This window comes from Lissotriton vulgaris, chromosome 8, assembly GCF_964263255.1.
Source record: "Lissotriton vulgaris chromosome 8, aLisVul1.2, whole genome shotgun sequence".
Classification (NCBI taxonomy): domain Eukaryota; kingdom Metazoa; phylum Chordata; class Amphibia; order Caudata; family Salamandridae; genus Lissotriton; species Lissotriton vulgaris.
The window spans coordinates 1534287216-1534312099 of record NC_141696.1 but is presented as its reverse complement, the minus strand read 5'-3'; the positions used below and the strand labels follow the sequence as shown (position 1 = coordinate 1534312099).

At 47.2% G+C, this 24884-nt stretch overlaps 1 pseudogene across 1 annotated transcript in view; it reads right to left on the bottom strand.

The window, feature by feature from the left end:
- Window positions 1-24884, bottom strand: part of LOC147700300 (uncharacterized) — a 443984-nt pseudogene that overhangs the window by 82875 nt on the left and 336225 nt on the right. Inside the window, exon 9 of the transcript XR_015299397.1 lies at window positions 13534-13641. The product of XR_015299397.1 is annotated as an uncharacterized LOC147700300 (transcript). The remainder of the gene's footprint in view (window positions 1-13533; window positions 13642-24884) is intronic.

The following is a 24884-nucleotide window of genomic DNA, read 5'->3' as shown; positions in this document are numbered from 1 at the left end:
TAGGGCTCATCCATATTGTGCAACTTTTGTGTATTTTAAACTGTCTTGTGATTTAACGCTTGTGCTTCTGTGCTCATAAAGAGTCCAGGGGATTTTGTGGTTAATAAATCAATATATATTTTCAATATATATCTGTTTGGTGTCCTTTCATTTGGTATTCAAGGGGGTTGTGTATGGTAATACAGCTGGCTTCACATGCCTTTCAGAGTTTAGCCCAAGACTGCTTTGTCCAAGTTACCACTAGGATAACTGGTCTACAAGGTTGACTTACAACCAATCATCATAAGGGTTGCTTGGCATGGTACAAAGTGATCACTAGAATTAGTGAGCATTATATACCAGGCCAACTTCTCACATTGGTGGCAGCGGTGGGATTGATGAGGCTCTGGTTAACTTTAACCGGGGTTAAGGCTACACACATGTTGTTTCCCTCTAGAAGGGTGGAATGCTATCCCCGTGGACAGAACTGTTGAGGGGATAGTATTCCAATTCGTATGACACCTTACTCGACGTGTTTTGATAAAGCCAAACCAAAGATAGCATATAACCGCAAGGATTATAATGCACTTAAGAGTATATGGTATGGCAATATCCCGGAACAGCTTAGGGAGTGGTTCCCGACAGCTGCAGACAGGTTCAGCTCATGCTAGAGCACCATCTCACATATTTCCAAGCACTCTGCCTCCAGGATTGATGAGGCCTTCCATAGGAGTGGCTGATAGGAACATATGTGTCCAGTTTAGGGTTAGATATAGGGATACTATATCTAAGTAAGAGGTGGTTACACCAACTTACCCCAGCTGAGTGATCATGCAGTTGTGTCAAATATGGAGGCCAGGTCAGGGGTGGCACAATACATGCTGCAGCCCCTGGTAGGCCTTGGAAACACCTATGCCCTGGGTACCTATGGTACTCTGTTACAGGGGCCAATAAGGTGAACCAGTTCCAATTGTGTATGCACCTAAGGTACATGGAGTCCATTTTAAGGAGAGAGCAATCAGCCTGGGGCCCTGAATAGCAGGATCCCAGGCCAACTATGTCAAAAACCAGCTAAACACCAGGCAAAAAGTTTGGGGGTAACCATAGTCAGATATCCACCTTCCTACAATCGCAAGTAATCTTTTTCGATCTCTGGCGGTTAAGATACAGTTGATTGCAGAGAAAGTACTTTATATTTGTCTAATGACCATGTTAAGATCTTTCTCAAGTTCTATAAATGTACTTGTCATGGTTTTTTTTCAGGTTGTTGGACCTACAGAGGACTGTTGTATTTTCTTTCTGGAAATGAGAATCAGAAGCAGTCTGGTTGAACGTGAGAGAGAGCCTCCAGCGAAGAAAGAGGGCGGCAGGAAGTGACGACGTCTATTATGGCCTGAAGTGTTATGAACAGTGTGAAAGGACTTAAGAAATGTTATTTTTCTTCTCCCTGGTTACGGGAAATGTAGTTTTAGTTACGTTCATGATGAGCTGTTGTGCTGAATTTGTTAGTAAAGCGAAGAGAGAATTGAGCATAATCCTCGCCTCCGCGTCCTTAACCCTTTCCATGCTCATGACGAGCTCAGCTCGTCATGAGGCACAGTGGAGCTGTGCTGATGACGAGCTGAGCTCGTCATGAAATAAGGTAAATCTGAATTCTTCAGCACCGGAGGGGAAAATGTGCAGCAGCGATGTGGTTAATAGAATTGAAACTTACCTTCTCGTAGGCTAGGCAAATTTCTATTATGCGCTTCAACCAGGATTCGATAGAGCCGATTGAGATCTGGAGCAGTCGTGTGCCTTCATCTCCGGATACAACATGGCGTAGGGGATTTGCTACGATTGAAGTTTTTTCTTAACAGTAGCAAATTTCCGTCTGGCGTCCTGCACCGATTGCGTGAAGTACGGAAAAAAGGCCAGTGTTGTGTTCTCATAAGGTACATGTTTCTTTTCTTGGGCTCGGCGCAGGATCATCTCTCTATCATGATAGTTTAAAAAACAGGCTATCACTGGCCGTGGCGGCTCCCCCGGTGGCGGGCGAGCCGCCAGAGATCTGTGCACTCTTTCCACCGTGAGGTGCGTCGAGAAGGATTCTCTGACTAATAACTCCACAACCAATTTCTCAAGTCCTGCGTAACCTCGTGTTGGTGGATTCCGCCAAGTCAAGAATACGAACATTATTCCTCCTAGAGCGGGCCTCCAAATCTTCATTTTTATCGGCGTTTATCTTGAGCAACTTGTCCAACTGTGACATCTGACCTTTGCTTGCAGTGGTGCCATCTTCCAGATCAGACACCCTGGTCTCTACTTTCCTAAGGCGTTGCTCATGCTGACTAGTGACCACAGAGTCCATCCGCAAGTTCATTGTGTCTATTTTAGCGTCTATGGACATAAGACTCTGCTTCATGCCAAGTAGGATCTCCTTTCAGTCCTCCTCCGGCGTGCCCGCAGTATCAGATTCGGTGTGTTCCTTGGAGTGTGATTCTGGGTGATTTGCGCGTTTCAAACAGGATTTTGGTCTGCTTGGCGTCAGTGCACTCATGGTGCAGGCAGGCGAGTAGAGCAGGAGAATATGGCCAGATCCACGTTAATACCCAACATACACAGACGTGTATAAGTGAACAAGTGCAGCAGTGATTTAGGGCAGTCTGCAGAATTAGCACCTCCGCGAGGGCTGATGCAGCCGGCGACAACGGTACCACGTTCAGAAACAATAGCAGCAAGCCCCAATCAGCCCAGCTCCAGGCAGGCCCACACCGATGTCCCCAGAGAATATATGTCCACAATCTCAGTGAAGAACTCCATTAATGTCAAACATCCGGGCACTTGCCACCACCAAAAGAGTTCCAGGTACTAAGGGCGCCACAGGGGGAAGCAAAATGCAGTTAAGTAAGCAGAGAAAAGCTTAATTGTGAAATGCAGGGCACGCCTCCACAAAAGGACGAGCAGCATTCCCTTGTCCAACAGGTGACGATCACCGTAACAGAGCAGTTTCGTTTAGTCCATCTAAGATGGCCGCCCTCGGTAGCGTCTGCGATGAGTAAATGGCAGGGTGCAATCAATATGGTCGCCACTGTCCAAGATGATATGTGAAGGGAGTAGCCGAATGCTGGGCTTTTCGAGCAGTGTAGGGCTGCAGTAGACGTTGTTGCGCACCTCCGCCTATCTCGCCCAGCAATTCTGCGATGAGCCATAATGGCGGCAGCTCCGCCCGGAGGTCACAGCTGAATGGAGACGGCGGCACTCAAGTCCTGACAGCGGAGCGCGTGCAGCGAGCGATGGGTTGGGGTGCACGCGAGGCGCAGTAAATACAAATTCTGCTACTCCGCAGTCCCCAGGCATCACAGGCAGCCAGATGATTGTACAGATTCTTTAGGGCAGAGAGCGCTTACTCTTGCTCTGCAGGGTCACCAATAGGGCAGATCTATGAGGCACGGTTCAGGCTATCACAGCGCTAGCGCACTCTTGGCCCCAAGTGTTGGCGCCCACCGTACAGCTGCTACTTGAGAGAGGAGACGCTTCTCGGTCGGCCTCCGCCCGCCTGGACGGTGCCCATGACTGCCCAGCCTCTGTGTTTCCGGGTTGAGTTAATTAACCGCAGCGCAGCACCAGGCAAAGCTCACCGCAGTCCGCTCCCAGCCTTAGCGGTCTCTGCCTGAGTCGCGCCATGAGCTATGCCCACATTAATGGTATCCTTGGCATCAGCTGAAGAGCAGGTTTCTCGCGGTGAGGTCGAAACTGCTCAAATACGACTCAGGATGGGTTTGATGATTTTTTTCCTGCTCGGCAGGGCTGGAGTCTCCCAGGCATACGGCCCTCTTGGTCGTGCGCCACCTAGCGCCCCCCTCCCCCCCATTACTGGAACTCTGACATCAAAATATCAGGGTAAATTTGTAGCTTTTTATTCTGCTCCTCGTTTAAAATTCTGTTTTTTCTCGCTTGAAACAGGAAGTGTGAAGATCAGCTGAATAAAGGCATTTGCACTCCATTTCTTACCTTGTTTGTCGCAGGTGAGAAAGGGTATAGTCTGCCATTTTTGCTTTGTCAACTTGACTGTCACGTGCTCGTGTCCCTCCTTGTTCCTGCGTTGCCATGCACTGTCCGAGTTCCGCTCACTTGCTGCCCCATCTGCCATCCATCAGCCTGCAGGCATACTGAATCCGCCAAACTATTCCAAGCCAAAACACTGAGGCAGTCAAAACACTGTCTGGCAGAGCAGCAGAGCCACTGATGGCGGCCCGGGACGGAGCCCATTTAAGCCGTATGTCAGCCACATTTCAACTACATTAATAGAACTAAGTTGAACCTGCCACAGGACTGCACCGCTACTGGTCTAACTGGAGCATGATGCAGTACCTCTTCAAGGAGCCAAAGGGTCATACCCCCTACCGGTGACACAAATTAAGCAGCCCTGGATAGGGAGTCTTGTAGCGGGACCCATAACGGCTCCTGAATTGGCATCAGGATAGCAAGTCACAGACAATCTTACACAAAACCTTAAAGCAGACTAACATTTGCCCCAGTGCCAATTAGAGCATCAAGGAATAAGAATGTTTGCTGCTTACTCTGTTCAGTGAAAGCAGGAGCACAAATGCAGCGAAGGAGCAACAAGGGGGTGAGGCAGCGCCTATGTTAACTGGTATAAAACTTATTTGTATATTGCCAAAGAACTGCATGTGATCATTAGTGGTAAACTGTGTGGGATTACGTACAGAGCTTTAATGGGACTCAGATTCCAGGAATCCAGAATCCTAGTTCAGTGTGCTTTCGTGTCAGAGCCCAAGCAGCTGAAGACCCTAAATCAAAACTCCAACCTTTATTACTAACCCTGCAATATCAGTATCGGAACACTAGATCCTCACACTGGGCAAGCTATCAGACTTTCCTCTACCCCTGGGGTGTATGAGGTATTGTGATAATTACTAGTGTGTTATCCATCAATTGTGCATGAAAACTATTCATACACACCTTGCAGACCAGGAAGGGAAAATGGAGTGTAGCTGACCGAGGGGCAAAAGTACTGCATTAGTTTGTCTTAGCTATCATTTTTGTTCCCCTCCCCCCACAAGCAATACATTTGAGAGTCATCTGGTCAGACAAGTGTCAAGTTATCAATTGGGCCGACACTACCTAAGCCAGGCATAAACTAATAACCCTTTATCACTCTGCATTATTAGTTTCTCACACAGTAACACGTTATATACCCCTGAACATTAATAGGATGATATGATCTACCAATCCCACATGATTGTACAAATTAATTTACCAAGAGGAAAACAAAGCAAGAAAAGTAGAAAAGTAAAGGTGCTTAATCATCTTGGCCCTTAAGAGCAACAGAAAGATGTTCCTCTCTCCTCAACTCGGGCTACCCTAATACCAAAGCAAGCAGACAGTAACCTGCACCCCAAAAAAAGACCAGACACAAAAATGACAATTTTTGTTTATGCTAACCAGTTGGTCTTGGACTCGGGCAGTTAAAATAATAATAATCAAAATGTAATAGGCTGACCTAAGACAGGTAGAATCACTATGAATTACAATATATTGGTAAAATCCAAACAGTGATGATAACAATGGCCAACTATACGCTCCGATAATTTAACACAGCACAATGAGGCAGGGTACTGCAGGGTACTGGCCATTAAGAGATCGATGAGCACCCAGAAGAAACCAACGGCCACCCAGAAATAAAAAAGTCTCAATAAGGCAAGGTGAATAAGTAGGTAGTCACGCAACAAATACATCTGTCCTTTTAGATCTCTCAATAGACACATTGGAGCCAGATAACAAACATCCGCTGGTCACTGAAAACGGTTTCAAGGCTGGACAACAGGCAATGTTATAGTTTGATTAATATGAAAATCCGACACCACCTTGGGCAGGAAAGCATGAGGAGTTCTGAGCACTACTGTTTCCATGAAAAATTGTGTATGGTTCATTGCAACACAGAGCCTGGATTTCGCTCACCCTACGAGCAGCAGTGATGGCTACCAGGAACGCTACTTTCCAAGATAAGTGTTGTAAAGACTCTTTATGTATGGGCTCAAAGTGGGGACCCATTAACTTAGTCAACACCACATTAAGCTCCCAAGGTGGAGAAGGAGACCTGACTGGAGGATACACCTTCCTTAACCCTTCCAGAAAATCCTTCACCACAGGCATCCGAAAGAAAGATATCTGTTCTTGGCGATTTTCTATAAGCAGTTATTGCAGCAAAATGGACTTTGATGGAACTAAACTGCAAACCAGATTCAGCAAGGTAAAGTAGATAAGGTAAGATCACCTGTTCTTGACCATGAATAGGGTCAAGACCCTTACTCTGACACCAAAGGTAAAAGCGTTTCCACTTAAATCTGTAGGATTGTCTTGTAGAAGGCCGCTTTGCCTCCTTAAAGATGTTCATACACTCTGGATTCAGCTGTAAGTGCCCGTACTGGATGACTTCAGGAGCCATGCTGCCAAGCGCAGGGAGGGCAGATTGGGATGAAACACTGCCCCTCCTGTTTGGATAGAAGATCCGGGCGACAAGGCAATCTCCTGTGTGGCATTATTGACAACTGGAGGAGATCTGGGAACCACCACTGGCGTGGCTATTCTGGGCAAATCAGTATCATTCTGGAGTCGGTCTTGTACAACCGATTGATCACTGCTGGTATCAACGGTGTCGGTGGAAAGGCGTACAGCAAGTTTTGACACCAGTCTATCAAAAGGGCATTCTCTTGAGACCCTTTCTGGGAGAACCTGGACACGAAGACGGGGCATTTTGCGTTTGCCGCGTCTGCGAACAGATCGATGTCTGGTGTTCCCCAAGCCTGGAAAATGCTGTGCACGACGTCTTCGTTGAGAACCCAGTCGTGCGCTTCGACGAAGTCTCTGCTGAGGTCGTCCGCCTGTGAGTTGAGACTCCCTGGTAGGTGAACCGCTGTTCTGGACAGGTCTCGTGCAAATAACCAATGCCAGATGGTCTGGGCTTCTATGGACAGAGTCCTGGATCTGGTACCCCCATGCTTGTTTGAGTAATACATTGTAGTTGTATTGTCTGTTTGCACCAGGAGGGACCGAGTTTGAAAAGATGGAGCCAGGGACTTGAGAGCAAGATGGACCGCTCTGAGTTCGAGTAGATTGATGTGATATCCTTTCTCGAAGTCTGACCATAGCCCTTGTACCTGCAGAGGGCCCATATGCGCCCCCCAACCTTGGAGAGAGGAGTCTGTGATCAGAGTCTGTGTTGGTGGGTCCTGATGAAAAGGAACTCTCTTCATCAAGTGTGCCTTCTTCATCCACCACCGGATGGAATCTCTTGCAGACTGTTGGAGATGAATTCGATCCTCCCAACATCCCGTCCTCTGTTTCCACTGATCTTCCAGACACTGCATTAGAGGACGCATGTGCAACGTGCGTTTGGCACGATGAAAATGCACGATGCCATGGACCTCAGGAGAGAGGACACTTGCCGAACTGTCGGACGTGCAGACTGAAGGAGAAGAAAACACTTCGCCTTGATGGATGACCACCTCTCCTCCGAAGGACACACGTTTTCTTCTTCCGTGTCTTGTTGAGCACCCAGGTTGTGGATCTTCTGGGTGGGGTTCATTGTGGACTTCTTGTAATTGACTTGAAGACCCAACTTGTACATGAGTTGGAGGCATATCGATAGATGTTCTTCCAGTAGCGATGGGGATGAACTCTTCAGAAGCCAGTCGTCTAAGTACGGATATATGAAAATCCGTCGCTTTCGAAGATAAGCCGGAACTACCGCCATACATTTTGAAAATGTTCTGGGAGCTGATCTCAGGCCAAAAGGGAGTACTGCGTACTGATAATGATGAGCAGCTACTTGAAACCTGAGAAACTTGCGATGTTTTCTGGATACCGGAATATGAAAATAAGCATCTTTCAGATCGATGGAGCACATCCAATCCCCCTGGTGTAACTGAGGGAAGATCTGATGAAGAGCCAGCATTCGAAACCTCTCCTTTTGAATGAATTTGTTCAACCGTCTCAAATCCAAAATGGGTCTGAAGTCCGTAGCTGGACCTTTTTTCTTTACGAGAAAAAAATCGAGAGTACAGGCCTTGACATCTCTGCTGAGATGGTACTGGTTCTATGGCCTTCTTCAGAAGGATGTTCGCTTCCTGTTATAAACGCTTTACATTCCACTGTAACCTCTTCAGAGGACGCATGACAGGGGGTGGCTTCTTGAATCTCAAAAGGTACCTGCTCTGAATGATACCCAGCACCCATCTGTCCTTTGTGATCTGTTTCCACTCCTTCAGACAACACACAATACTTCCTTCAACCGGAGTGGCACACGGTTGCGGAGGAAGCCTCCGTTCATTGTTTTTGAGGCTGCTTGGTAGCAGATGACTGCTGCCTATTTCCATTGCCTCTGCCTCGTCCAGGTCGTCGCTGTTGGAATTGCGACCTCTGTTGATTCTGGCCTTGGTTTTGCAAAGACCAATTCGTCTGTTGGTTCCTCTGCTGGAAAGATCTCTTGTCAAAGGGACGAAAATTGCCCGACGTTTAAATTCTTTCTTCTTTTCAAGACCTACGGCCTTAAGAGTGTCCAACTCCACTTTCATTTTGGACATCTCGTCGTCAGCGTGAAATCCAAACAGAGTCGAAACATTTAACAGTAAATTTACCATTTTTCTCTGGGCCTCAGGCTTTAGCCCAGTAAGAGGAAGCCAAGCTGAACGCCTAGCACAAACACCGTGTGCATAACCATGAGCTGACAGATCCGACGAATCAGCAGCCGCTCTAATGCTCTGGTTAGCCACCAATCCTCCTTCTTCCACAATTTCCATGAAGTCCTTCTGATCCTCCTTAGGGAGTTTATCCGCAAAACGAACCACCGAGTCCCAGAGCAGACGATCATAGCGGCCCAATAAGGCTGCCGCGCTGGATACTCTCATGACCGACCCCGAGGTGTTGCACATTCTTCGCCCCAAGGAATCCATACTCTTACTATCCTTTTCAGGTGAAGCAGAAGAGGTAGATGCTGCAGAATGCGCTTTTCTGACTGCCGCCACAATGAGTGAGTCTGGAGATGGGTCAGAACGCAAAAATATTGGATCTTCTTCTGGAGCCTTGTACTTCTTTGCAAACCTGAACCCACCGTGGCCGGAGTTAAGAATGTTCTCATTGCTGGTTCTATCAAACCGGGCACTAACGGCAGAAGAGGCCTGCCAGTCGTCTTGTGATGCAGGGTTTCAAAGATAACTGACGTTGCCACTTGGGGAACTGCCATCTTGATGTTGAACTTATTCGCCCCACGACATAACACATCATTAAATGTGCTCAAATCATCCACAGGAGACACTCTGGAAGGCGGAGTAGATGATATAGTGGGAGAATAGTCTCTATATGAAGATCTTGAAGAAGAAGATGACGTAGAAGATGGTGAAGGGGTTCTACGCCGCCTTTGAGGAGTTGTCGATCGCTGCCTCCTACGCTCCCTTTAACGTGATCTCTCTCACAAGGGATTTCGAGCGTGATCTTCTATGCAGCTCCGTCTGAGGGACCGGAGCCCTCTTCCCCATTAGTCCTACATCTGGACGCATCTTCCAATGTCTAAGACTTTCCAGCCACCTCGGTGACATTTTAATAGGTCGCTCTGCACGCTCAGGTGAAGCCTCAGGTGAAACTTGCACAATATGCAGCCCTGCTGAAGACTAGGAGGCTCTGGAGACTACACTGTGCTCAGAGACCAATGAGCCAGATGGAGTCCGTTGTCTGGGCACCAATTGTCTTTCATCTGGCACCTGCCCTGAGGTTGAGCCAGAATGAGCCACCACAGAAGAGTCCTGGTGCACTGTCTCTTGACACACCGCAGACCTGTCGTCTTGCTGATCCTGCGGTGAAGACGCCACTAAAGGTTGTGGACTTATTTCTGACCTCGACAAAGACCTAAGCGAGGTCCGAGAGGCTGGTCTTGATAGTCTCGAAGCCGACCTGTATTCAGGTGGGTGAGACCTAGACACTCCATGCTTCGAGCCCGAAGCAAGCTTCGACGTCGACCTACGTCGCGATGGAGACCTTGCTTCTCCTTTTAGGTCTCGACGTCAAATCCTTCGACGCCGTTCTTCCTCTCGACGTCGACCTTTTCCTCGACAACAACGTACGTCTATCTCTCGACCTCGTTCTTTCCTTCAAAGTCGATCGATGACTCCCTCTCGACGTCGCACCCTTTGACGTCGAAACTCGATCCTTAGACGTCGGACGCCTCTCTTCCCTCGACGTCGATCTCTTACGATCCTTCGACGTCGAACGTTGCGCCCCGACGTCGTCTTTACTGCAATCGACACCAGATGTCTCGACGTCGAAAAAGATTTCGACGGCGACTGTCGAGACCCTGAACCTTGCCTCACCGGCGAAGACGTCGATGGAGCTCTCTTCGAAGCCGACAATGCTGACGGCGTGGATCTCGACGTCGAGCGCACCTTTTTTGACGGCGACGCTCCCTGGATTCGATGTTTTTTAGTTCTACCTTCTGGAGAAGCTGTTCTTCGACGTTTGTGTTGAGAAGATGGCTTAGCAGAGAAGTTCTTGGAACTCTTCTCACCACGGTTTTCTCTCTCCAAAAGGCCCAGCAACCTCATCTTCTCCCTTTCTCTTAAAGTCCTGCTAGAAAGGTTGAGGCAGTGATAACACTTCCACCTTATGAGAAGCTGGAAGACAAACCACACAAACAGAGTGTGGATCAGTTTTTGACATCTTCCCACAGGAAGGACATTTGTAAAATAAAGGTGGCATTCTGACAAAAAAACACCAACAGTTTAGTCAGAAAAAAGATATTAAGCCACCACCAAAGTAATATTTTGTCAAAAAAGTCAAGAAAAACCAACTTTTGACAGAAAAAAACTGCAAATGAGCAGAGCTCAAGTTCCAGGTTCCTCACAGAACAAGCGGAAAAAAGAACTGACCTAACTGTCACCTGTGGTGCATGATGGGAACAGAGTTCTTCTGGAGGCCTTAAAGGCAAAGTGTGCAGATTCTCTGGGGCCTTAAAGGCTGGGTGCCAGTCTGATTTTCTGTACACAGACATTTTTTCATATGCAGCCTTTTAGGCTAATAACTGTTTACAACAGGTTCTTTGATGAAAATAAAAGGTTTTTCATGGTTATGAAATGCATTTTAGGCTCATGCCTGTTTATGCATTTATATACAGCATATTTTCATGCTTCAGAACGTGTGTAAGGTTGGGCTTTATTAGCCTATGTATATATGTTAGGCTGCATATTATGGTTATTATACATGTATATGTGTATAATTAGTTAGTACTATGTACTTTTGGTTATATTTACACATATATATGTATATTGTTTATGTGTTCCGGTTTCCCGCTCATGGGCGGAGATAATTCAGTGCTTATGACTATTAATGAGTATCCCCTGGAAGAGAACACACTTTTACGAACTCGGTTTGGGCCGGTCAGGTGACTGTCCATGGTGGCGGGCCATCGACTGTAACCTGCAGAAATGCAGGGCAGGGAGTGGAAATCGGATTGGTAGTGCATTTTGATATGACGGATGCAGACTATGTGGAAGGAGGTTGAGGAGTGTCGGGGGTAGCTGACTGACTGAGATGACACCCTAGTGAGGGGGCCTAATTACTTTGATTGCACTAGGGCTCATGGCAACTCAGCTATGCCACAGAGTTAAACATTCTCATTATTCTTTGGTGATTTACAAAACCACACTTCAACAAAGCTCTTCCTGCTGTTAGTGAAGTGAAAGAGCCTCACTTCGGTGCGGATTCTTTGATGCGTTAGTAGAATTAACCTTTGAGTAAAGCTCTTTACACTCCCTAAATTGAAGCTGCCTTGTCCTTGTACGAGACCTTTGTTGATTTAGAAGCTCTCTCGCCCTTGAATGAAGCTCTTCTTGTACTAAACATCTGTCTGCCGCGTGCATTCTTTGTGCAGATAGCACAGTGAAAGGACCTCAATCCTGTACGTGATCACTAGTGATTTAACAAGGACAGTGCTGTTGTGGTGCTGAGTGATGTGGTGGTCTTCCCGAGTGATGTGGTGGTGTTCCCGAGTGATGTGGTGGTGTTCCCGAGTGATGTGGTGGTGTTCCCGAGTGATGTGGTGGTGTTCCCGAGTGATGTGGTGGTGTTCCCGAGTGATGTGGTGGTGTTCCCGAGTGACGTGGTGGTGTTCCCCGAGTGATGTGGTGGGGTTCCCCGAGTGATGTGGTGGGGTTCCCCGAGTGATGTGGTGGCATTCCCGAGTGATGTGGTGGCGTTCCCGAGTGATGTGGTGGCGTTCCCGAGTGATGTGGTGGTGTTCCCAAGTGATGTGGTGGTGTTCCCAAGTGATGTTGTGGTGCCCCTGAGAGTTGGAGAGTGGAGTTTATTTCTTCACTGAGAAGTGTGTCACGAAAGACCTACTGATATCCAGTGCCCTTTAAACTAGCTGGGAGAAACAAGAGGGTTAGAAATGAGGAGAGTCAGCTGGTAACGGTAAGGCAACCTTTCCAAAGTAGTGGCAAACAGATCTATATTACAACAGTGAGCGGCAAGTGATTTATGTTTCTTTTATATATGCAATGAAGTTCGGCATTTGAATCTATGTATGAACGGTACGGAAACACCCTATTGGTCAGGCAAGGTCAACGCAGAACACAGTGTTGATTTGTAATGCCTGTATAAACTTTGATTAAAAACATTGTTTGTTGGTAATGTTTTGAAGTCACTCAGGTCAATGTCAAAAATCCCCTCCCTCTAATCTATGAAGCAAATTTTGTGGCAGCCATTTTAATCCCAGTCTATTCTATTACATGGGTCGTTAATTTTGCACAGCAAAACTCACAGGCGTGTTAATCTGGAGCTGGTTTGGGATGGGAATGCAAGCTCCAGATAAAAGTAAAGGCGGGATAGAGTATCGTAATGGGGAGAGAGGGTGCTAACTGGAACGGGGTAGGAAAGAGGGGAATGGACGGGGGAAAAGGCAGGTAATAAAAAGATAGATGATGCGGAGGGCAGGCGAGAAGGGGCGGGTGAAACAAGCTCTCGGCATTGCTGTGGCGGGGGTGGGCGGGGGAGCAGCAGCCTTTTGAAAGTGCAAACATCTGTAGAGCACTTCAGAGCTGAAGCAATAATGGGGTTGAATGGAAACAGGCGGGACAGAGGCTCGTGATGGGGAGAGAGGGTGCTAACTGGGAAGGGGTGGGAAAGAGGGGAATGGACGGGGGAAAAGGCAGGTAAAAAGATAGATGATGCGGAGGGCAGGCGAGAAGCGGCGGGTGAAATAAGCTCTCGGCATTGCTGTGGGGGGGGGGGGGGGGGGGGGGGGGGACCGGCAGCCTGTGAAGTCTGATGCCGAGGCTCAGAGAAATGGTGGTGTGCGAGCGGCTTCCTTTCAAGTCTGATGGGGGGGTGGGGGAGCAAATGGAGAGCGCGCGCCCGGCGCACATGTACTGGCCATTATCCGCATTCCAAAGCCCTCTTGGTAGGATTTTCTGGTGCCCCTCTACATCCCTCGTCAGCAATGTGCAAGTGCATTGGCAGGCGAGACCTAAACACGCAGTATCTTATCTTATCTCTTCTCACACTCTGTGGGGATGCTGCTTCTCCTACTCCTGCAGACTTTCTGGCGTTTCTTCGGTGAGCCTGTATGGGCCTCATTCTCATTCAGACTTCCTGTTTTTGATCGATATTCTGTGAAAAACAACACAAAAGAAAAGACATTTTTAAATGAGCAATGTGCTGTAATGTTATTAACTGTGTGCCCATCCTCTAGGGCGCTGCCTTTCCAGCTGCTCTAGCCAACATTTATAGTCCTTCCCATATACACACCTATCACTTCGATACAAGACTGTTCCAGGATCCGCAACATGAGGTTTTAACTTTTATCTTTCAATTTTGCTAAAAAGTCTCATATTAACGAGATGCAAAGACACCAGCCCCTTTTTCATAACGGCCCCCACTGTTTCCTTAGAGGATATCATCTCCTTTAATCTGATGAACCAGACACAGGACATTCCTGAGGACCTTTGCCCAAGACAAAGCTGGAAGCTAGCATTCTTGGATATTGATTTGACTTTCTATATTATTATCTATGGCATGTTGGGGTCTGGGACTGTTCCCTAGGCACTGAAAAGAGGCATGGCTCCACAACTCCTTACAAGTCTTCATGGGTCCCGGCGATCTAGACAAATTATGCCTTATTTGAATCTTCTTATGTCAAAGATCCAGTGAGGTGTGGGTTCATGTCTCGTATCTAGTAAGTTGGTACAGATTTAAGAGGAATTACTGCTCTTACATTGACTTAACACCACTAGCTGCCCAGTTGAAGATGGATTCAATATGAAACTCTGTGCATCGTGGATAAACCTTTGCTCCTTCCTTCCTGCCTGATCAAGAATTTCCAGGACAATAAAATGTTTCTGATCTTTGTTGGCACAAGCCTCACATGCTTTGAAGAAGACCTTCAGATAGGCACTTAGGTAAAATCAGATTTTGGTCAGTGAATATTTACAAAAATCTACCTCTTGTTAAACCACTAATCTTTGATCGGCTGTGAATCCAAGTTTACTTCTTTCTTCAGCTAGCAAGAAGAATCAATTTATGGTGAATGTTGATATAATTAACTTAACATAAAATGATAAGTGTTAGGCAAGACAGTTAGATGTCAGAGCCATTCAATAGGCAGACTGAATCCAGTTTTCTGATATCCTGTATTTACAATCTAATAAATTGATGCTCACCGGTTATATGCAGTGATCTCAAGTTCAAACCCAGCAAGATAGAGTCAGCCTTCTTGCCCTCGGAGGTCATTACATGGAGTAATATTGCATTAGGTAAAAGTATCAACCATTATTTACAGTGCAAAAATGTCAACATTAAGGTAGGACATGATGCATAAATAGTTATTTATTAATTCTGTAATAGGGCAGAGTCAATTGGCCAACCTAGTTGCTGTTCACTGTAAGGGGTGCCAAGTAGTGTCCACCAATAGTTCAGTTGCCTTCCCTATGATCAGACCTGTAGCCCCTTTGACTACCTGTGCTACCACATAAGCTCTCACCTTTCAAATTAGCCACCAACTAAAGTATTAGTCAAAAGAAGAGCAAAGACATTGGAAATCTTGCACATTATCACCGTCAAGCAATAAAGCAACACATCTTTTGTTTTGAGGCACCAGTGTTTCTCCCAGACACACACTTCTCTGATAGGCCTATTAATATATTTAGAGATGCAAAACACTACTGTCTTGAGTTTTGTAGCGCACCTTAAAGCATTGGATTATTTATTGAGCTTCCCTAAACGCCCGTCTGAATATCTGAGAACTTTACTGGAGTTAATGATTTTAGTTGAGGTCACACAGAATTTAAGACCAAGTGGCACCTGTATGGCTTGCCAGGCAGCCAAACGTAGAGATTCCTGCATCAAGCATTGTGAGAGCTCCATTGGAGCAAAGAAAACAGTGAAAGTTCTACTATGCCATGGCAGTATTCAGGGTCTCAATATCCCTCACCCATAACTAATGACCAACACACTGGCAGATATTTCCTTGCCGTTGGGGGACATTGATAAGAGTTTCTGTGCAGGAGTAATGTAGTGTCAAATAATCAATCAATCAAAGCATTTATATAGTGCACTACTCACCCGGAGGGTCTCCAGGTGCTAGGGGAGGGGGGGTCCGCTACTGCTCGAACAGCCAGGTCTTGAGCTGCTTCCTGAAGACAAGGTGGTCCTGGGTCAGGCGGAGGTGGGTCGGGAGGGAGTTCCAAGTCTTGGCGGCCAGGTAGAAGAAGGACCTTCCTCCTGTGGTGGCTCTTCGGATGCGGGGGACGGCGGCGAAGGCATGGCCGGTCGATCGAAGCTGGCGTGTGGGAGCATATAAGTTGAGGCGGCTGTTGAGGTATCCTGGGCCTTGGTTGTGTAGGGCTTTGTGTGCGTGGGTGAGGAGACGGAAGGTGATTCTCTTGTTAACCGGGAGCCAGTGCAGATCTCTCAGGTGTCCGGAGATGTGGCTGCGACGGGGGATGTCCAGGATGAGTTGTGATGAGGCGTTCTGAATCCGCTGGAGTCTCTTCTGGAGTTTGGCGGTGGTTCCGGCGTATAGGGAGTTGCCGTAGTCCAGACGGCTGGTGACGAGGGCCTGGGTGACCATCTTCCTGGTCTCGGTGGGGATCCACCAAAAGATCTTACGTAGCATGCGCAGGATGTTGATGCACAACGAGGAGACGGCGTTGACTTGTCTGGTCATGGAGAGGGAGGAGTCCAGGATGAAGCCCAGGTTGCGTGTGTGGTCTGTTGGTTTGGGTGCGCTGCCCAGGGTGGGGGGGGCCACCAGGAGTCGTCCCAGGCGGAGGGTGAAGATCCCAGTATGAGGACTTCCGTCTTGTCCGAGTTCAGTTTCAGGCGGCTGTTCATCATACACTTGGCTACGTCTGTCATCCCTTCGTGTAGGTTGGCTCTGGCGGTGGCTGGGTCGTTGGTGAGGGAGAGGATCAGCTGGGTGTCGTCGGCATAGGAGATGATGTTGAGGTTGTGTTGGCGTGCGATGGCTGCGAGGGGGCTCATGTAGACGTTGAAGAGGGTTGGGCTGGGCGAGGAGCCTAGAGGAACGCCGCAGATGACTTCGGTGGCTTCTGATCTGAACGGGGGGAGGCAGACTCTGTGTCCTTCCGGCGAGGAACGAGATGATCCATTCCAGTGCCTTCTCCTGGATTCCGACGTTGCTGAGGCGCCGCACTAGGGTACGGTGGCAGACAATGTCGAAGGCCGCGGAGAGGTCTAGGAGGATGAGGGCCGCTGTTTCTCCATTGTCGAGCAGGGCTCGGATGTCATCGGTGGCTGCGATCAGGGCGGTCTCGGTGCTGTGGTTGGCCCGGAAGCCAGACTGCGAGAGGTCGAGGGATCCGTTCGTCTCGAGGAAGGCGGCCAGCTGCTTGTTGACGGTCTTCTCGATGACTTTTGCAGGAAACGGGAGCAGCGAGATGGGGCGGTAGTTCTTGAGGTCGGTGGGGTCGGCTGATGGCTTCTTTAGTAGAGTGCTGAGTTCGGCGTGCTTCCAGGTCTCCGGGAAGGTAGCGGTGTCGAAGGAGGTGTTGATGATGTCCCGCAGGTGGGGTGCGATGACAGCGTCGGCCTTGTTGAAGACGTGGTGAGGGCAGGGGTCGGTCGGAGATCCGGAGTGGATGGGGTTCATCGTGCGGATGGTGTCTTCGGTGTTGATCGGGGTCCAGGTGCAGAGGGTGGTGGTGGGGGGCGGTGGTTCAGTCGTGGCGTGCGTCGGTTGAGTGCTGAAGCTGTTGTGTATGTCCGCGATCTTGTTGTGGAAGTAGGAGGCGAGGGAGTTGCAGAGGTCTTGCGAAGGGGTGATGTCGTTGTTTCCGGCGTTGGGGTTGGAGAGCTCTTTGACGATGTTGAAGAGTTCCTTGCTGTTGTGTGCGTTGTTGTCCAGTCGTTCCTTGAATGCAGTTTTCTTGGTGGCGTGGATCAGTTTGTGGTGTTTTCGGGTGGCGAGCTTGAGGGCAGTCATGTTGTTCGGTGTTGGGTCCGAACAACATGACATAGGTATAAAGAGAAGTACCACCACTGGAAATTACATCAGCTCTACGAACTTAACTGGACCCTTAAAGAGGCTTCTCCCACACCATTTCCAGTGGTCTCAGGACTACTTTATGGGCGTCTCGAAAATAGAGGTATACAAAATTGGTGGATGGAATGCTTGAATTAGTCTCAGTCACTGGTAACTACTCAGACTGCATCATAAATCATAGTTATTTTGCACACCCTGCCACCTCAGTTTGGACTCAACCATATGGATATCAGTCTTGACCCTGCTCCTATAGGAACACTCCAGCTTGCACTGCAAGGCCAAGTCCTCATTGAACCAAAAAACAAGCAACGCAGGACCGATTTCACCCTTATTAGGGCTCATCAGACACGTCTAACATGGTCCCATGGGCAAAGTGTGCACAAGGCTCATGTCTGAGCATTCCCGGACCACTTACGGTAACACGCTGAAATATACACAAAAAGTGATGGATGGAATTCTTGAATTGATAACACTTGGCAGCCTACGCAGCAAACCCCGAAGATAAGCCTAAACTCTGCTGATGAAGGATAATCCTGAAACACCAGTGTCCAGAGATGGCCTGCAACTATGCATATTTACTTGGGACTTTCCGATAAGCACACACGCTTGAACAACTGCATTTACCAGAATGCTCAGGGGTATACCCGCTGGTGGGTGGAGCAGTGTGCGACCCTTGGATTTTTGGAATTCTTGAATTAATTTCAGCCACTGGTAATTCTTCAAAGCCGCAACCCTAGCAATCATTATTTTGCACACAAGGTACTTCCTGAGCATTACATTTATCTCTTTTTTGTATGCTTCATTATGTCACCAAATAGTACAGCAATTAAACAATTTCGCCTGATACTAGAAGCAGACATCACAAAGGTATGAAAATGGTTGTCAGTCCAAGGGAACACTCCCAAGTCATCTACAAAATTAGATTTTTACAACTCACTTTAAAGAAGAAACAAAACAGGAAACCCAAAAGACATCTTCATCTACAGGTTGATCTCCAAACTATCTACACAAAAAAAGTAAGAGCATGACACGCAAACTGCAAGACTACATTGAACAAATACATTTTGAAACTCAAATTCATATGCAGCTAAAGAACATGCAACCAAACAAATATCACTGAATGTCTTTGCCACACATCCTACTCGATAAAGAGAAGCATTGTAAGCAAAAACAGATCTTGATACAGGGTAGCAGAGGCTCCAAAACATTTGTATGGCCTGGAAACTGTTGCATATACATGTATTAGGTAATTGATTTAGTATGTCACATGTAGCTTAGCAACCCTGATGGGTTCTGACATAGCAAGTAGAATGTAGAATATTTGGGTACTGGAATATTGTACTGGCAGTTACCTTCTGCATCTTGCTAGGTGTGATCGCACATATTATCCAATACTTCATTAAAGCATAACTAAGGAATTCTGTGCAGTGTGATCTTTCAGGCCATACAAATATTACAAAGAAAATCAAAAACTTGAGGGTTAGCTTTGATAAAGAGGTGTTGTCCTTGTTACAATTATTGCAGTAGTTTGAGGGCACCAGCGTCCAACTTTTCTAGCTCAGTAAACTTCTTGCTCCACTGCAAACCAAGCACTGAGTCGAGCGGAGTAGATCATTAGTAACAGGACATCTTTACCACTGCAACAATCTTTAAGGAGCGCCCTAGGAAGCTCAGGGGATGCGAAATGATGGCTCTACCTCCAAAAATGCAGTTATGCCAAAGCAGCCGTGAAAGCACAGTGCTGGCTCTCGGGCCAGTAGAGGATACAAATCAAGACACTCTGCAGGCTTCCTGGAACAAAGGAGCCGCATATATTCATGACCTGGTAACCACCACAGTGACCTCTATTTGTTTGCCTGAGCTTTATCCAACAGCACAACCTGATCCACCAAAAGCTAGGAGCGTGTTACTGGATGCCCAAGGCCCCAAGCTTAGACAATGTAGAACTCCCACCCAGGGAGCAGAACGCAATCATTTGCATTTCACAAAAACTCCTGTGTTTGACAAAATGTCCAGGACAAACTGGTTCAATGTTTTATTCCCTACAAAAAAATTTGAGTAAAAATTACATAAAACTTGAATTTACAGTAAAAATACTGTGATGGAAAAAAGAAAATTGAAGAGTCTGAAAGAAGTGTCAAAAATAATTAATTACTGACAAAAACAGTGAAATAGGGATGAAAATAATTGTGCCTTCTGCACAGGGGGCAGTGGTAAGGGGCATCCTGCTACCGGGAGGTAGGGAAGGGGGGTGTTCAAGGAAGGGTAGGTTTAAGAAATAGGGTTTATAAGGATTCAAGGAGGTGGTGGCATAAGAGGGTAGTTTGGGGTTTTTTAGTGCTCAAGGAAATGTAGCATTAAGGGGTAAGAAATTAGTTCTTAGGATTTAGGGAAGGGTAGCATAAAGGGATTGGTAGTGTTAGAGGTATATGTAGTAATTAGATCCAAAATTACAAAAATAAGGTTTATTGAAGAGGAACACAGTACAGAAACTGCTCAGCAAAGAAAGTCCATCACATCTGTTACATGGAATATGGAATTCTGCAAACCATGGCAACAGATCACATTGCAGCGTTAAAGAGTAAACTTCTAACAAATATACATTAAAGCAACAATTTTAATATAAATCATTATAAGAATACAACACATCTTATCCCTGAAAATAAAAAAGAAAAGAAAAACAAGCATTTGCAATGCAATAGGTCTCACATTAATTAAGTTTGAGCTATTGGCATTGCTAATTATTGCAACACCAATTGCAACAAAAGTATATAAATTGTAGGCCAAAAAAAATGGGTATTTATTTTTGTAGCAATGGTGGCATGCTGCACTTTAGATGAATATGTTTAAAAGTAAAGTGTGCCATACTGCGATTGCTACAATAGTTAATTGTGGATGCGTTAACAATTGATGTGTGCACTGATGGCTGGTGGTGTGTGTGCCTGGTGGAAGCGTACACGGACAGCTGGTGGTGTGTGTGCCTGGTGAAAGCGTGCACTGACGTCTGGTGGTGTGTGTGTATGGTGGAAGCGTGCACTGACGGCTGGTAGTGTGTGCCTGGTGAAAGTGTGCACTAACAGCTGGTGGTGTGTGTGTGCCTGGTGAAAGCGTGCACTGCCGTCTGGTGGTGTGTGCCTGGTGGAAGCGTGCACGGACGGCTGGTGGCGTTTGTGCCTGGTGAAAGCGTGCACGGACGGCTCGTGGGGTTTGTGCCTGGTGAAAGCGTGCACTGTCTGATGGTGTCTGTGAAAGGGTGCACTGGCGTTGTGGTTGTGGTTATGTGTGTGTGGTTGTGTGTGTGGTTGTGCATGCGAAGCATGTCTATCTATACTACTATTATAAAGAGAGAACACAAACCTTTGAGCCAGGTAAATTCGAAAAGTACACCACAAATCAAAACACCTAAGACATCTTTGAAAACCTCAGGGCAAGCAGAAGGACATAGGCTATTAAAAATACAAAATATACGTTGTTTAAAAAATGTCGAAATAAAAATAAAGTAGTCCCTTGCAAGTAGCGCCGGCCGTGACGTCTGCGTGATGACATCATTTGCGTTTGCGCTCCCTGGCAACACTTCCGGAAATGGCGCCGAAGATCGTGACCTGCTGGGAGGACTGCCGCGGCCCTGCTTGCTGCTGGGCGAAGTGGCGGCCTGTGCGGGCGGGGCGCATGGAGAGTGGCAGCCTGTGCGGGCGGGCAGGGCGCCTGGAGAGTGGCGGCCTGTGTGGGCGGGCTGCCTGGAGAGTGCGGCCTGGGCACCTGGAGAGTGGCGGCCTGTGCGGGCGGGGCGCCTGGAGCAGGACCGGCGGCTCAGGTAAGGATCAGGCTCTCCGGGACACGGGCGGAAGGGGGCCGGGAAGGGAGGGGGCTGGGGGCAGAAGTGCACGCAAGCCTCAAATGCTGCCCCCAGCCCCTTTCTGCCCCAGGCAACGCTGGGGCGGGCTGCTAGTAGTGTATAAAAAAGTCCTCCAGGACAGTGCTGTTCAATTTATACTATGGGTGTGACTATTGATAGACTAAAAATCAATACTTTAGACGTTAAATAGAGAAGACTCTCGTGTTGGATTATTTTTTTAATCGGATTTCATTGACCAGGCTGTGGTAAATTATTTCGCTGCTCTCAAATCAGCTGTTTAAGTTACTTTGTGGAAAAATGCCTATGAAATAATGTCCGCTTTAAGAAAAGTGCAAAAACAATGTCATAAGAAAAAAATACCAGGTACATTTAATTTCCCACCAGAGTGCTCCACTGCGCAGTGGACCTTGTAATTCTGACAGGGCTGGTAACACTCGTTACCAACCCAGTCAGCATTACCAGGCCACTGATTATGAGGAACTTAGACTAACTGAGCCACTTACCCTGCTGACAGTTACAGCACATCTCCAGGAACGTATTCAGACTGTTATACTCCGGTCTGCGATACGAACCTCGGGCCAGAAAGCGAACAATGCTGTAATACCACACTAATGACAAATTATACGCTATCTAATTGCCAAATAACAATAATAAGAACATACACCACTATGAAAAAAAATATTTATGCAATATACGCTAGGTAGAAAAAGAGGCAAAGAAGGTAATTTAGGTCACATGACTTGGCTACAGAGTACAGACAGGAAGAGTGAGACGTGTACTGAGTTCTGTTCCCTCCACACAGTTGGATATCACTGTCCAGTTTTGGGCATGAGTAACACTGTGCCTGATTGCAAGATTATTAGTCTTGAGCCTCAAACTTGATCTCCCCAGGGCCTTAATTATAGCGCTGGAACAATCATTTTGTCTGCTGCGGGCTGCCTCGGTGCTTGGTGATAATGGGTTTTCATGTTTATTTCTAGTGCAATTGAGCCTGTCCTATCCTGTCTGATTGCAAAACAAGCCAAAATGCACAGTACCGACGAACGTATCTTTATGTAAACGGCGAAGAATTGCCTGGGTGGCTGTTTATGCTGTAGTTCTCGAAGGATGCTGCGTCAGGGCTTAATTGGTGCCGGTGGTTGCAGGTGTTGGGCACCGGATCTCAGTTTCGGGGCACGTAATATCTATTTTATCATCAGACTATTTCCCAGAGAAAGATAGAAAAGGCAACAAATGAGAGACAAAGGGACAAGAAAGGGAAGAAAAAGAACATGCAAGGTGAGACAAACATACAGGAAGTGTAGGCGGGTGGAAGAAAGAGGTATGATGTCGAATCGGGACTAGGCAGGCCCAGTATTCGGCGTACTGGGCATTTGGCAGCACCGAGGGCAGCCTCTTAAAAAAAAGAAAAACAACTTTGTTCCTCAGCACTTGACAAAAAAAATGCTGTACAAATTAAACAACGCCGTCTAATGAACATTACTGCTGACTTCTCCAAAATCAGTCTCAAGCTGAGATTTCACACTGCAAGTCCAACATAGCAGACCCATTCAGTGGGGGTACGTGTAGAAGATTTCGCTTTGTTACACCACTTTACCAGGAGCAGGTTTGACCTTGTGACGCAGTTCCCTTTTGAGTCAACATCCCATGTCTGGTGCAAACCCGACTCAACGGGAAGGGGTAACCTTTTGTTCACGAGCACTGTGTGTGATACTGGCCAACACAAACCTCGGGGGATGAACAGTATTGTAGGGGCTGAATTTGTTTGTTCTTGAATGCTCCCAACATAAAGCTAGTAATTATTTAATCGATGATTGAATGAATAAGGAAGCATCCTCGAGATTACAAAGAGTGAGTCAGTTTCTAAACATCGCCACTTCCGAAGAAGCGAGTGGTGAAGCGTAAGAGCGAACTTAGCATCTACCAAGTTTCGTGTGCTTGCGTCACGTTCTGTATTGAAAACAGCGGGCCCGTTCTGTTTACTTATTTTACAGTGTGTTCTTGCTTCCCACAACACTTGATTGGTCTTGGTTCCTATTCTCTGCTGATGAGAGGTAACAACCTCGAAACACGTGACCAGGGATGGCCAACGCGACAGTGATTATTGTTCAAGACTCTGGCAGAGGCGCACCCACTGATGCTTACTTCATGGACCACATTGCTTTGGGGTAAAACGCTGGTAGGACGAGCAGTGTGCGACCAATTGGACTTTTGTTTATATTCAGGCTCCCTTGAACTGGTGGGGCAGACGAACTTATGGTTACGCACCTGCGTGCCACGAGCGGTACCGGACCTGAGAATATTTTTCGGCAGCCTACGCAGCGACCCTACATACATGCCTATTCCCTGCTGATGAGAGGTAACAACCTCGAAACACGTGTCCAGGGATGGCCAACGCGACCGTGATTATTGCTCAAGACTCTGGCAGAGGCGCACCCGCTGATGCTTACTTCATGGACCACATTGCTTTGGGGTAACACGCTGGTAGGACGAGCAGTGTGTGACCAATTGGACTTTTGAATAAGGAAGCATCCTCGAGATTACAAAGAGTGAGTCCGTTTCTAAACATCGCTACTTCCGAAGAAGCGAGTGGTGAAGTGTAAGAGCGAACTTAGCATCTACCAAGTTTCGTGTGCTTGCGTCACGTTCTGTATTGACAACAGCGGGCCCGTTCTGTTTACTTATTTTACAGTGTGTTCTTGCTTACCGCAACACTTGATTGGTCTGTGTTGTGAGAAGTACATCTGCTTAAGGCTATGCGAGTTAAGCACTCCCTATTGCCATCTGTCGCAACTTGCAAGACACAAGATTATGTCTGAGATGGCAATCTCGACTTCTCATCCTTCCGATGCCGATAATTTGAGTCCCATTTAATTCGTCAATCTTACCTTGATGCTGTGCATTGTCTTAGCCATGGTAAAGTTTCAAATGCATTTTAAAAACAGACAACAGCATCGCAAGCTTTCCTTACCTTACGTGAACAGAGCTGGTATAGCGTGTGTATCACACCAGCATACTTCCTCATACTCACAATATAGAACAAGTTCTCCCGCCGAGTAGAGGGGGCAGGGTTAGGGGGGGTGTCATCTGAGTCCGGGGACGCATTGCTGATGAGCTTACTAAAGCCATTGCAGACAATGGCTGTGACTGCGCGCTGTAGGAGACACGCGCTGTGAAAGTGAAAGTGTGGGAGAGCACGAGAAGAGACGCGCGCGTTCACAGTGCGTGTCTCCTAAAGCACGCGCGTTCACAGCGCGTCTCCTAAAGCGCTCGGTCACAGCCATTGTCTGCAATGGGTTTATTAAGCTTGTGCACCTCCTGTCCCACTTCGCTACTTACACAACGACAATGAGTATCACTGGCAACAGTGCTTCGCGCAGCGATGCCAGCAAGACCCAACAACTAAAATAACAAAAAATATTGAATATCTAAATCTAACTGGAGTTCTTATAATCCTTTTGTCAACTTTCACCCTTGAAGATATGTGTCTTCATC